Source organism: Molossus molossus, unplaced genomic scaffold (genome assembly GCF_014108415.1).
Source record: "Molossus molossus isolate mMolMol1 unplaced genomic scaffold, mMolMol1.p scaffold_m16_p_6, whole genome shotgun sequence".
Taxonomy (NCBI): Eukaryota; Metazoa; Chordata; class Mammalia; order Chiroptera; family Molossidae; genus Molossus; species Molossus molossus.
This window is the reverse complement of record NW_023425399.1, coordinates 59,461,045-59,471,867: the sequence shown is the minus strand read 5'-3', so window position 1 is coordinate 59,471,867 and position 10,823 is coordinate 59,461,045. Positions and strand designations below refer to the sequence as shown.

Here is a 10,823-nt window from a genome sequence, read left to right as displayed (position 1 = left end):
AAATCTCCAGTAACTAGAATCAGAAATAACATAGGCTTATTACTGACGTTATAGAAATAAAAAGAATTATAAAAACAAACAAACAAAAAAAAAAAAAACCACTATACAACAAAATTAGATAACTTAGATGAAATGGAAAAATTCCCAGAGAGACAAACTATCAAAACTGCCTCAAGAAGAAATTGACCATCTGGGTAGACTTTTAACAAATGAAGTGACTAAATTAGTAATTTTATTTTATTTTATTTTATTCCATTTTTTGTTGTTTTTATTTTATGAAAAAGGTAATTTCAAATCTCCATTAAACTTAGCTGAATACAAAGTCTTAGTGAAGAGGCCGTGTGGCCTCATTTACAAAAACACGGCTGCTCTCCTCTGGCCTTAAAATTTCAGGAAGGGCACTTCACATGGCTTGGTGTTTGCATGCTTCAGTGCCAGTGCATAGGAATAGACCCTCACATCCACTGTCAGATGTTCTTCAGCTACCAGTGCTTCAAGCCTGTTCATCAGGTCATTCTTTGACAAGGAAATTACTTCCACAAATTCTCCATCTCCTGGCTTTGCCTTAGGTCTTACATTTTCAGCCTCATCTCCATTAATAGTTACTGTCACGATGTGTGTGGTGCAGTTTGACAAACCTGGATCCATACATATAACTGGAGAGCAGCAATATTACCTTTATAGCCAGTTTCTTCTTCCAGCTCTCGCAGAACAGCTGCTTCTGAGCTTTCATTGTCATCTATGAGACCTGGAGGGAATTCCAGGCAGTAGCTTCCCATGGGTGGATGGAACAGTTTCACCAGAATGATACCTTCATAATGAAGAGTTCTTTGGAGCACTGGGATAATTGTCACACCATCAGCCGACTGTCCTTTCCTGGTTGCATGCTTCACAGTTTCCCAAGTTCTTCTTTTACCAGTAGGATCCATGTAAGTTGTTTTTTCAAACTTGACCCATTTTCCTTCTGCAATTAACTCCTCTGAAATAATAAACTGTTTGGTTTTTCGAGGAGAATCCACTAGTTGCTGGTTTTCTATTTTCAAACTAGTGTTTCCAGTTCTTAGGCAAGAAGTTCAAACTGAGGATGCAGTCTCCAGAGGTGCTGGTGCTACTGCATGAGACATCCATCCCTTGCCGTTCTTATAAGGTGTCTGAATTAGTAATTTTAAAAAACTACCCACAATTACTGTTTCAGGTCTCTTAGGATAAATTGCCAGAAGTAGAATTACTGGGTCATAAGGCAGCCCCATTTTTAATTTTTCAGATAATTCCATACTGCTTTCCCCAGTGGCTGCACCAATTTCATTTTCACCAACAGTGCTTAAGGGTTCCCTTTTCTCCAAATCCTCACCACAAAGAAACCCGAAACACGAATTCAAAAGAATATGTGTACCCTTATCATTGCAGCATTATTTAAAATAGCCAAGATTTGGAAGCAGTCCCACTGCCCATCAGTAGATGAGTGGATAAAAAAGCTGTGGTACATATACAGACTGGAATACTATTCTGCCATAAAAAAGGAAGAAAATGTTATCCTTTGAAACAGCATGGATGTACTTGGACAACATTATGCTAAGTGAAATAAGCCACTCAGAGAAAGACAAGTGCCATATGATTTCACTCATATGTGGAATTTAATGAATCAACTGAACTACTAAGCAAAATAGAAACAGACTCATAAATAGAGAGCAGGCAGACAGCTCTGGTCGAGGGTAGGAGGTAGGGTGTGTGCGAAGGGATTGATCAAAAAAGAAGGTGGAAGAGGGCAGAAAGGGATCAATGGTGATGGAAAAAAATTATAATAAAATAAGATAAAATAACTGCCCAGAAAGTAAAGTCCAAACCCAGATGACTTCTGAAATCTACCAATTAAGGTAAGAATTAATACCAATTTTTCACAAATTCTTCCCATATAATAGAAGTGTAGGGAACACTTCCCCACCTATGTTATGAGACCAATATTACCCTGATACCAAAATCAGACAAATACATCACAAGAAAAGTAAGTTACAAAACAGTATCTCTATGAATATGGATGTAAAAATCCTCAACAAAATAATAGCAAATTGAATATGGCAACATATAAAAAGAATTATATATATACCATGACAAAGTACAATTTATCCCAGAAATTCAAAGTTAGTTTACTACTTGAAAATCAATTAATGTAATACATTATATCAAAAGAATAAGAAATAAAAATCACATAATCATCTCAAAAGACACAGATAGAACATTTGACAAGATCCAAAAACCTTTCATGATTTTTAAAAAACGAGGAGTACAAGATCTAAGTTCTGACCTCCAAAATCACATGTAATAAATAGCCTTGCATGTTTTTTACTGAGATATAAGTGGTATATAAGTGTTTTAGGTAATGGTAATTTGGTATTTTTATATCATGAAATGATTACTACAGTAAGTCTAGTTAACATCCATCACTACAGTTACAAAATTTTTTTTCTCATGAAAACTTTTAAGATCTACTCTCTTCATACCTTTCAAATATACAATACAGTATTATTAAGTACAGCCACCATGCTGTCCATTACATCCCCATGACTTATTTATTTCAAGGTTCCATTAAACTGGAAGTTTGTATCTTCTGACCATCATTACCCATTTTATCTACCTCCAATACATTCTTCCTTAATACAAGTCTTTTTCCTCAATATTGCCTCTGTAGGGTGTTAAAAACAAAACAACAGCCCTGGCCGGTTTGGCTCAGCGGTTAGAGTGTGGGCCTGCGATCCAGAGAGACCCAGGTTCGGTTCCCGCTAAGGGCATGTACCTCGGTTGCAGTATTTCCCTTGCCCTGGTTGGGTCGTGTGGGTGGCGACCACTCGATGTGTCCCTTTCACGTCGATGTTTCTCTCTCTCTCTCTCTCCCTCCCACTCTATCTATACAAAAAAATGGAAAAATGTCCTCGGGTGAGGATAAAAAAAAACAGAAACAAAAACTAAAACAACAGCCCTAGCCGGTTTGGCCAGCGGTTAGAGTGTTAGGCTGTGGTCCGGAAAGACCCGGGTTCGGTTCCCGCTAAGGGCACGTACCTCAGTTGCAGTTTGTCCCCGGCCCCGGTTGGGTCATGTGGGTGGCGACCACTCAATGTGTCCCTTTCACATCAATGTTTCTCTCTCTCTCCCTCCCACTCTATCTGAACAAAATATATTAAAAAAAAATGTCCTTGGGTGAGGATAAAAAAAACAAAACACACACAAAAAAAACAGAATAACACACACCAAATTAAATCACTTATGCTAAACCCCACATCACCAAACTGAGATTTAATACAGTTTTGACTATTCACAGGAATAAAATCTTAAATCAATCAACCAGTAATTAATTCACTTTTTGCTAGTATAACTTCCTTGTCCTGCTTCTTTTTTCCTACAAATGTCTTCCATTTTGTACAGCCCCTTGAAGCTCTTCTCTATCTGCTAGATGGGATTGCTGCCCAATTCATGAATCATTGAATAAAGCCAATAAGATCTTATAAATGTAAGAAAAATAAATAAAAATAAATAGGAAAAAACCATGTTCATGAATCAAAATGCTTAACATTGTTAAAATAGTGATACTCCCCAAAGTAATCCATGAATTTCCCATTAGAATCTTAGATGACTTTTTATAAAAATTGATACGCTGATTCTAAAATTCAAATGGAATTGTAAAGGACCCAGAATAGCCAAAACAATTTTGAAAAAGAACAAAGTTGAATGACTTTTAACTTCCCAATCTCAAAACCTACTACAAAGCAATGATAATGAAAACGTGTAGTACTGGAATAATAGAATAGGCTGGCACAGTAGGGATAGAATTCAGAGTCCAGAAATAAGCCTATACATCTATGATAAACTGATTTTTGACAAGGATACTAAGACCATTCAACAGGCATAGAATCACCTTTCCAACAAATGATACTAGGACAACTGGATATTCATATGCAAAAGAATACTGGGTCCTTACCTCAAAACATATATAAAAATCAAATGAAAGTGGATCAAAGACCTAAGTGTAAGATCTAAAACTATAAAACTTATGGTAAAAAAAAAAACATATGGGTAAATAAATCTTTTTGACCTGGACTGGCAATGAATTCTGATAGATATGACAACAAAACCAAGTCTAACAAACCTCAAAGAGAAGAGGGGTAGGGAGGTGGGAAGAGATAAACCAAAGAACTTATATGCATATATGCATAACCAAAGGACACAGACAACAGTATGGGGAAAGGCAGGAGGGGTGTAGGAGTGGGGAGGAGGGTATCAATGGAGGAAAAAAGGAGGGACATCTGTAATACTTTCAACAATAAAGATAAATTAAAAATGAAAACAAAAGCAACAAAAGGAAAAATACATGGGGTTTTATCAAAATTGAAAACTTTAGTACTTCACAGGACTAAATCAAGAAAGTGAAGACAACCTATAGAATGGAAGAACATATTAGCAATCATATATCTGATAAGGGACTTGTTTCTAAAATATATAAAGGACTCTTACAACTCAATAATAAAAAGACAAATTATTCAATTAAAAAACAGGCAAAGGGCCCTGGCCAGTTTGGCTCAGCGGTTAGAGCATTGGCCTGTGGTCCAGAGAGACCTGGGTTTGGTTCCCGCTAAGGGCATGTACCTTGGTTGCAGTTTGTCCCCGGCCCTGGTTGGGTTGTGCGGGTAGCGGCTACTCGATGTGTCCCTTTCACGTTGATGTTTCTTTCTCTCTCTCTCTCTCTCTCTCTCCCCCACCCTCCCTCCCTCCCTTCCTCCCTCCTTTCCACTCTATCTGAACAAAAAATGGAAAAATGTCCTCATTTTGAGGATAAAATAAATAAATAAAAAACAGGCAAAGTAACGTCCGGTCAAGGTATATGTGGTATTGTGTCCTCCCACAACCACATCAAATTTACAATTAAACTACAGAACAACCATCATTCAAAACTGCCTGAAATCTAGCTGAATAGAAATTCTACAATTACGAAATTAAAGAAGCAGCCACACCACGACCGGTAGGAGGGGCAGAGAAGCAGATAGGCTGGTCCCACACCCACATGTGGCAGATAAATATCAAGGACACCTCAGCTGGAAAGGTCCTCCCTGAGGAGCAAGGGGTCCCAGTCACACCAGGCACCCAGGTCAGGGTTCCAGTGCCAGGAAGAGAAGTCCGCATCACGTCTGGCTGTAAAAAACCAGCAGATCCGCCCTGGCCGGTTTGGCTAAGCGGTTAGAGCGTCGGCCTGTGGTCCCGAGAGCCCCAGGTTCGGTTCCCACTAAGGGCATGTACCTCGGTTGCAGTTTGTCCCCGGCTCTGGTCAGTCGTGCGGGTGGCAGCCACTCGATGTGTCCCTTCACGTCGATGTTTCTCTCTCTCTCTGTTCCTCTCTCCCCCTCCTACTCTGCCTGAACAAAGGATGGAAAAATGTCCTCGGGTGAGGATGAAAAAAAAAAACAAAAAAAACAAAACCCAGCAGAACCAAGGCTGAGCAAGGCTGAGGCTTCTAGAGCACCAGGCAGTTCCTCTTAAAGAGCCTGCACACAGACTTATTCGGGCTTGCTCCATTGGAGCTCCAGCATGGGGGAGGCAGCTTGAAAGGTACCAGAGACATACAGGGAAGAACTAAGTTGTTTGGCATTGGGGCAAGGGCTGGAGAGGCACCTTTCTCCTGTACAGACCTGCTGTCAGAGGCCTTTGTTCCTTTGGTGAGCCCTTCCCCCACAGGGCAGGCAGAGGGGCCCCATATTGGAAACTCCAGCAACCTGGCTCACACTGGTTGTCCCGCACTGGTGATTCCCTGAGGCCCTGCCACACACGACTTTCAGGCCCACCCAAGCTGTTTCCAGTGGCTTTACCATGGATTTGGCCTGTCTTGGATCCTGCTTTGGATTTTCCTAAATTCTCTAAAAAAAGTAGCATTTGGTCTCAGCGAGCCTCATACCTCTCCTTAAGTGGCCCCAGGCCTGGCACTAGAAGCAGCCAGCTTTAGTTCACAACTTGGCCTTGCCTGGGCACCTCCAAGCCCAGCACAAGAAGCAGCCATCTGCAGACCTCTTTGTAGCTTATGCCTGGTGGCCCCAGATAGAACATAGGCAGTGGCTGACCTTGCCCCAGAGCCAGCACACCCAGTGGACAGTTTTAGAACACTGCAAAACACCAACACCCATCCACCTCAACAAGTGACACACTCAAGGAATGGATTCAGTGGATACCAGAGCCCTGTTGATAAGTTTTACTCTATGTGGTGGGCCCCTGCACAGTTGATTATCCAAGGTAGTCAGAGGTCACTGGATAGTGGGCACAGCCAGTCCTTGCAGCTGATCAGCCTGAGTAAAACCCTCTCACTGATGTGCCAACAGCAATCAAGACCCAACAACAGAAGGTTGTAAAGTCCACATGGGGGGTGCACCTTGAGGGCACAGCTGGGTGACCAGGAAGGCTGTGTCACTGGACTCGACAGGACACCTACTATAACAGGCCATCCTAGGAAACCCAGGAGACATAGAAACTCTACCTAATACATAGAAACAATCACAGGGAAGTAGCCAAAATGAGGAGACAATGAAACATGTCTCAAATGAAAGAAAAGAACAAAACTCCAGGAAAAGAACTAAATGAAATGGAGATAAGCAATCTAACAGATGCAGAGTTCAAAACACTGTTTATAAGGATGCTCAATGAACTTAGTGAGAACTTCAAGGATCTAAGTCAGGGCCTCAAGAGTGTAAAAAAGGACCAATCAGAAATGAAGGACGCACTAACTGAAATAAAGAATAATTTACATATAATCAATAGTAGAGTAGGTAAAGCCAAGAAGCAAACCATTGATTTGGAATATAAGGAAGCAAAAAACACCCAATCAGAACAACAAAAAGAAAAAAGAATCCCCCTCAAAATGAGGATAGAGTAAGGAGCCTCTGGGACAAGTTCAAGCATACCAACATTCACATCACGGGGGTGCCAGGAGGAGAAGAAAGAGAATAAGAAATTGAAATCCTATTTGAAACAATAATGACAGAAAACTTCCCTAACTTGATGAAGGAAACAGACATACAAGTCCAGGAAGCACAGAGAGTCCCAAACAAGATGAACCCAAAGAGGCTCACACCAAGACATATCATAATCAAAATGCAAAAGGTTAAAGACAAAGAGAGAATCTTAAAAGCAGCAAAAGAAAAGCAGTTAGTTACCTACAAGCAGCTCCCATAAGACTGTCAGCTGATTTCTCGAAAGAAACTTTGCAGGCCAGAAGGGAGTAGAAGAAATATTCAGCGTGATGAAAAGCAAGAAACTACAACCAAGACTACTCTATCCTGCAAAGTTATCATTTAGAATCAATGGACATATAAAGAGTTTCCCAGACAAGAAAAAGCTAAAGGAGTTCATCACCACCAAACCATTATTATATGAAATATTGAAGGGTCTTCTTGAAGAAAAAGAAGATAAAAAAATATGAACAAACAAAATGGCAATAAATAGATATCTATCGATAATTGAATCTACAAACAAAATGAACAAACAGAACTGGAACATTCTCATATAGAGACGATTTTGTTGGTTGCCAGATGGGATGGGGGTTTGGGTTTGGGGAATGGGTGAAAAAGGTGAAGGGATTAAGAAGTACAAATTGGTTCTTAGACTAACAAACCTTAAAGGGAAAAGGGGGGGGGGAATAAACAAAGAACTTATATGCATATATGCATAACCAATGGACACAGACAATAGTATGGGGAAAGGCAGGAGGGGAGCGGGAGGAGGGAGAAGGGGGTTAATAGGGGAAAAAGGGAGGAATATCTGTAATACATTCAACAATAAAAATAAGTTTAAAAAAAAAACCAAAACAGGCAAAGTATCCAAATAGATATACAAATGCCCAATAAGCACATTAAAAGATGCTAAATAAAATTAGTCATTGGGAAAATGCCAATAAAAACCACAATGAAATACCTCTTTATACCCAATGAGATGGCTGGAATAAAAAAGTCATATAATAGTAGGTGTAAGAGTGTGGACAAATCAGAACCCTCACACTGCTGGTGAGATTGAAAAATGGTTCTGCTGCATTGGAAAACTAGTTGGCAGCTGTTGAATATAGAATTACCATATGACCCAGCAAATCCTCTCCTAAGTATATACCCAAGGAAAATAAAAACCTGTGCCCACACAAAACCGTGTACACTGAATGCTTATAACAGCATTATTCATAATAGTAAAAAGGTGGAAACAACCAAAATGTTTACTGACTGACAAATGGATAAATACATATGGTATATCCATGCAATGAAATATTATTTGGACACAAAAAGGAATAAAGTAATAATACATGCTATGCCCTGGCCAGTTTGGATCAGCGGTTAGGGTGTCAGCCCGCGGACCAGAGTCCCGGGTTCCCGCTAAGGGCACATATCTCGGTTGCGGTTTGTTCTCAGCCCCGATTAGGGTTGTGTGGGTGACAACCACTTGATGTGTATCTCTCACATCGATGTTTCTCTCTCTTCCTCCCTCTCCCCCTCCTGCTCTATCTGAAGATAAATGCCAAAAATGTCCTCAAGTGAGGATAAAAAATAAAAAACAATACATGTCACAACATGGATGAAACTTAAAGATATTATGCTAAGTGAAAAAAGCCAGACACGAAATACCATGTATTATAATTCCATTTATATGATATTCCAGAATAGGGAAATCTATATAGAAGGTGGATTAGTAGTTGCTTAGAGGTTGGGGTAGTGGGAATAATGGGTAGGGAATGGGGAGATAGAAGAATAATAGCTAAAGGGTACAGGATTTCTTTTTGAGGTAATGGAATATTCTAAATAACTGACTGGTGATGGTTGCTTATCTGTTTATAGTACAAACCACTGAACTGTGAACTTTAAGTTAGTTAATTGCATGGCATGCAAATGATCTCAATAAAGCTTTAAAATTTTTTTTAAATGGTGAGAAATGTTTGCTTGCATTCAAGTTGAATAGATTTTTGTTACCTCTGACAATTAACTGTTTTTGTATTACCATTGTTCCCATACCCTCACTGTACATTTTGGCAAACAAAAGATTTTACAAAATTTAAATAACTGGCCAGTTACAACTAATTTGTAAATAAATGTATTTCAAAAGTAATTCTCAGAATACAGACTATGACTCAAATATTTTCTAGATGTATATTAGTGGGCACTATCCAAGTACCTCAATCACTTACTGAATCTTTACCCAAACAAATGATAGAATTCTACATGTTTATATAATTGACATACCACAAGGAACCTCATTCAGGCAGCTCACTGACTCTCAGGGCCTCAGTTTCCCTAGGTCATCTTCCCTAAAAAATAATTCTGACCTCATCTGTCATTGACTTGATACCCTATATATTATTGTAATTTTCTTTGGGTTATGTGGTGGGTACCATAAAAGACAGATGCTTTCCATATTCCTACTACTTGAGCAGAACCACTGACATAAGAAATGAAAAAGTGCATTGGAATGGTGGCTCAAGGAGTGAATAGTACCCCCCCCCCCTTTTTTAATGGAGGAGATAGCACTATGGCAACCCAATTTTTCCATACCATATGTTTAATGGTCATACCCAATAATCCCATTACCAGAGAGAAAAACTCAAATAGTAAAAAATAATAATTTTTTAATGGTAAACTCAAATTCAGAACTTAGTTCTAGAAATAATCTGCTACTACAGATATGTATGCTTGGACAGGGAACTTAACTTCTCTATTAAGTGGACTAGAAGACCTAAAATTCCTATCAAGTCCAAAACACTGTAATTTCAGGCCATGAAATACTAAATCATGTGTAAAAATAGCATAAATATAAGGCAGTTGAAACTAGTTTTGATCAGACTAGCTACCTTCAAAAACATTAGGAAACATGTTTTGGAATATTAGTACAAGTCTAAATTCAGTAGAATCAGAGAAAGAAATCTTTCATTTCATAGGAATGTATGTGAGCTACCTACCTATCCTTTCCTTCCAAATCCATGACTATTTCAACACTGGTGTCAATTAGTTAATTTACAAACCAAATGTAATTACAATGACTATGCCAACCAAATCTGACTCAGAAGAAAATATTAAACATTTAATACCCACATTTAATGCATTACATAATTTTAACTATACTTGTGTTTTAAATGTAGAATATGCTATGCTACATAAACAGTCTGTTAAGATTCTTCAAAATTGGATGGTTTTACCCTGGACAGGTGGCTCAGTTGGGGCACATACCTAGGTTGCAGGTTCAATCCCCAATTCAGACGTGTGTGGGAGGCAACCAATCAATGTTTCTCTCTTCCCCCACCTTCCTCTCTCTCTAAAATCAATAGAAACATATTCTTATGTGAAGATTTAAAAAAATTTTTGGATGGCTTCTAATTTATGTTTGACTATTTTGTTTTTAAAGTTTTATATAGGCTTTGGTTGATCTGTTTCTTAAGTACCAACAGCTGGAAAACAACGCTAATTTCGTTGGTATAAAAGCTAAGTACATGTTAAAAAGACATCATTTAATTCCTGTACTTATCTACTTAAGTAGAAAGTATGAAATTATTTAGTCAAAGAAAAAATTATGAAATTTCAAACTATAGTCTAATCCAAATTATTTTCTTGTTTAGTAAAGCATAAAATCAGAAGTGTTAATGAGTTAGTATAAGCAACTGATAGTTCATAGATAATGTCTTCTGATGGTCAGCTACCTGGCACAGAATACTACTTTATGAGTAATATTCTTTTCAAATGTAAAGCCTACACTTTATTTAGCTCAAATCTTGTCTTTGTTAAGAAGTAGAAATTATGGTTTCAAATGTGTATACTTTTCAGAAC

The 10,823-nt window shown here is 38.6% G+C and overlaps 1 pseudogene; it reads right to left on the bottom strand.

Moving 5' to 3' along the window:
* Positions 1-381: 381 nt before the first annotated feature.
* On the bottom strand, positions 382-9,984 carry LOC118619219 (annotated as a pseudogene).
* Between the last annotated feature and the right edge of the window lie 839 nt (positions 9,985-10,823).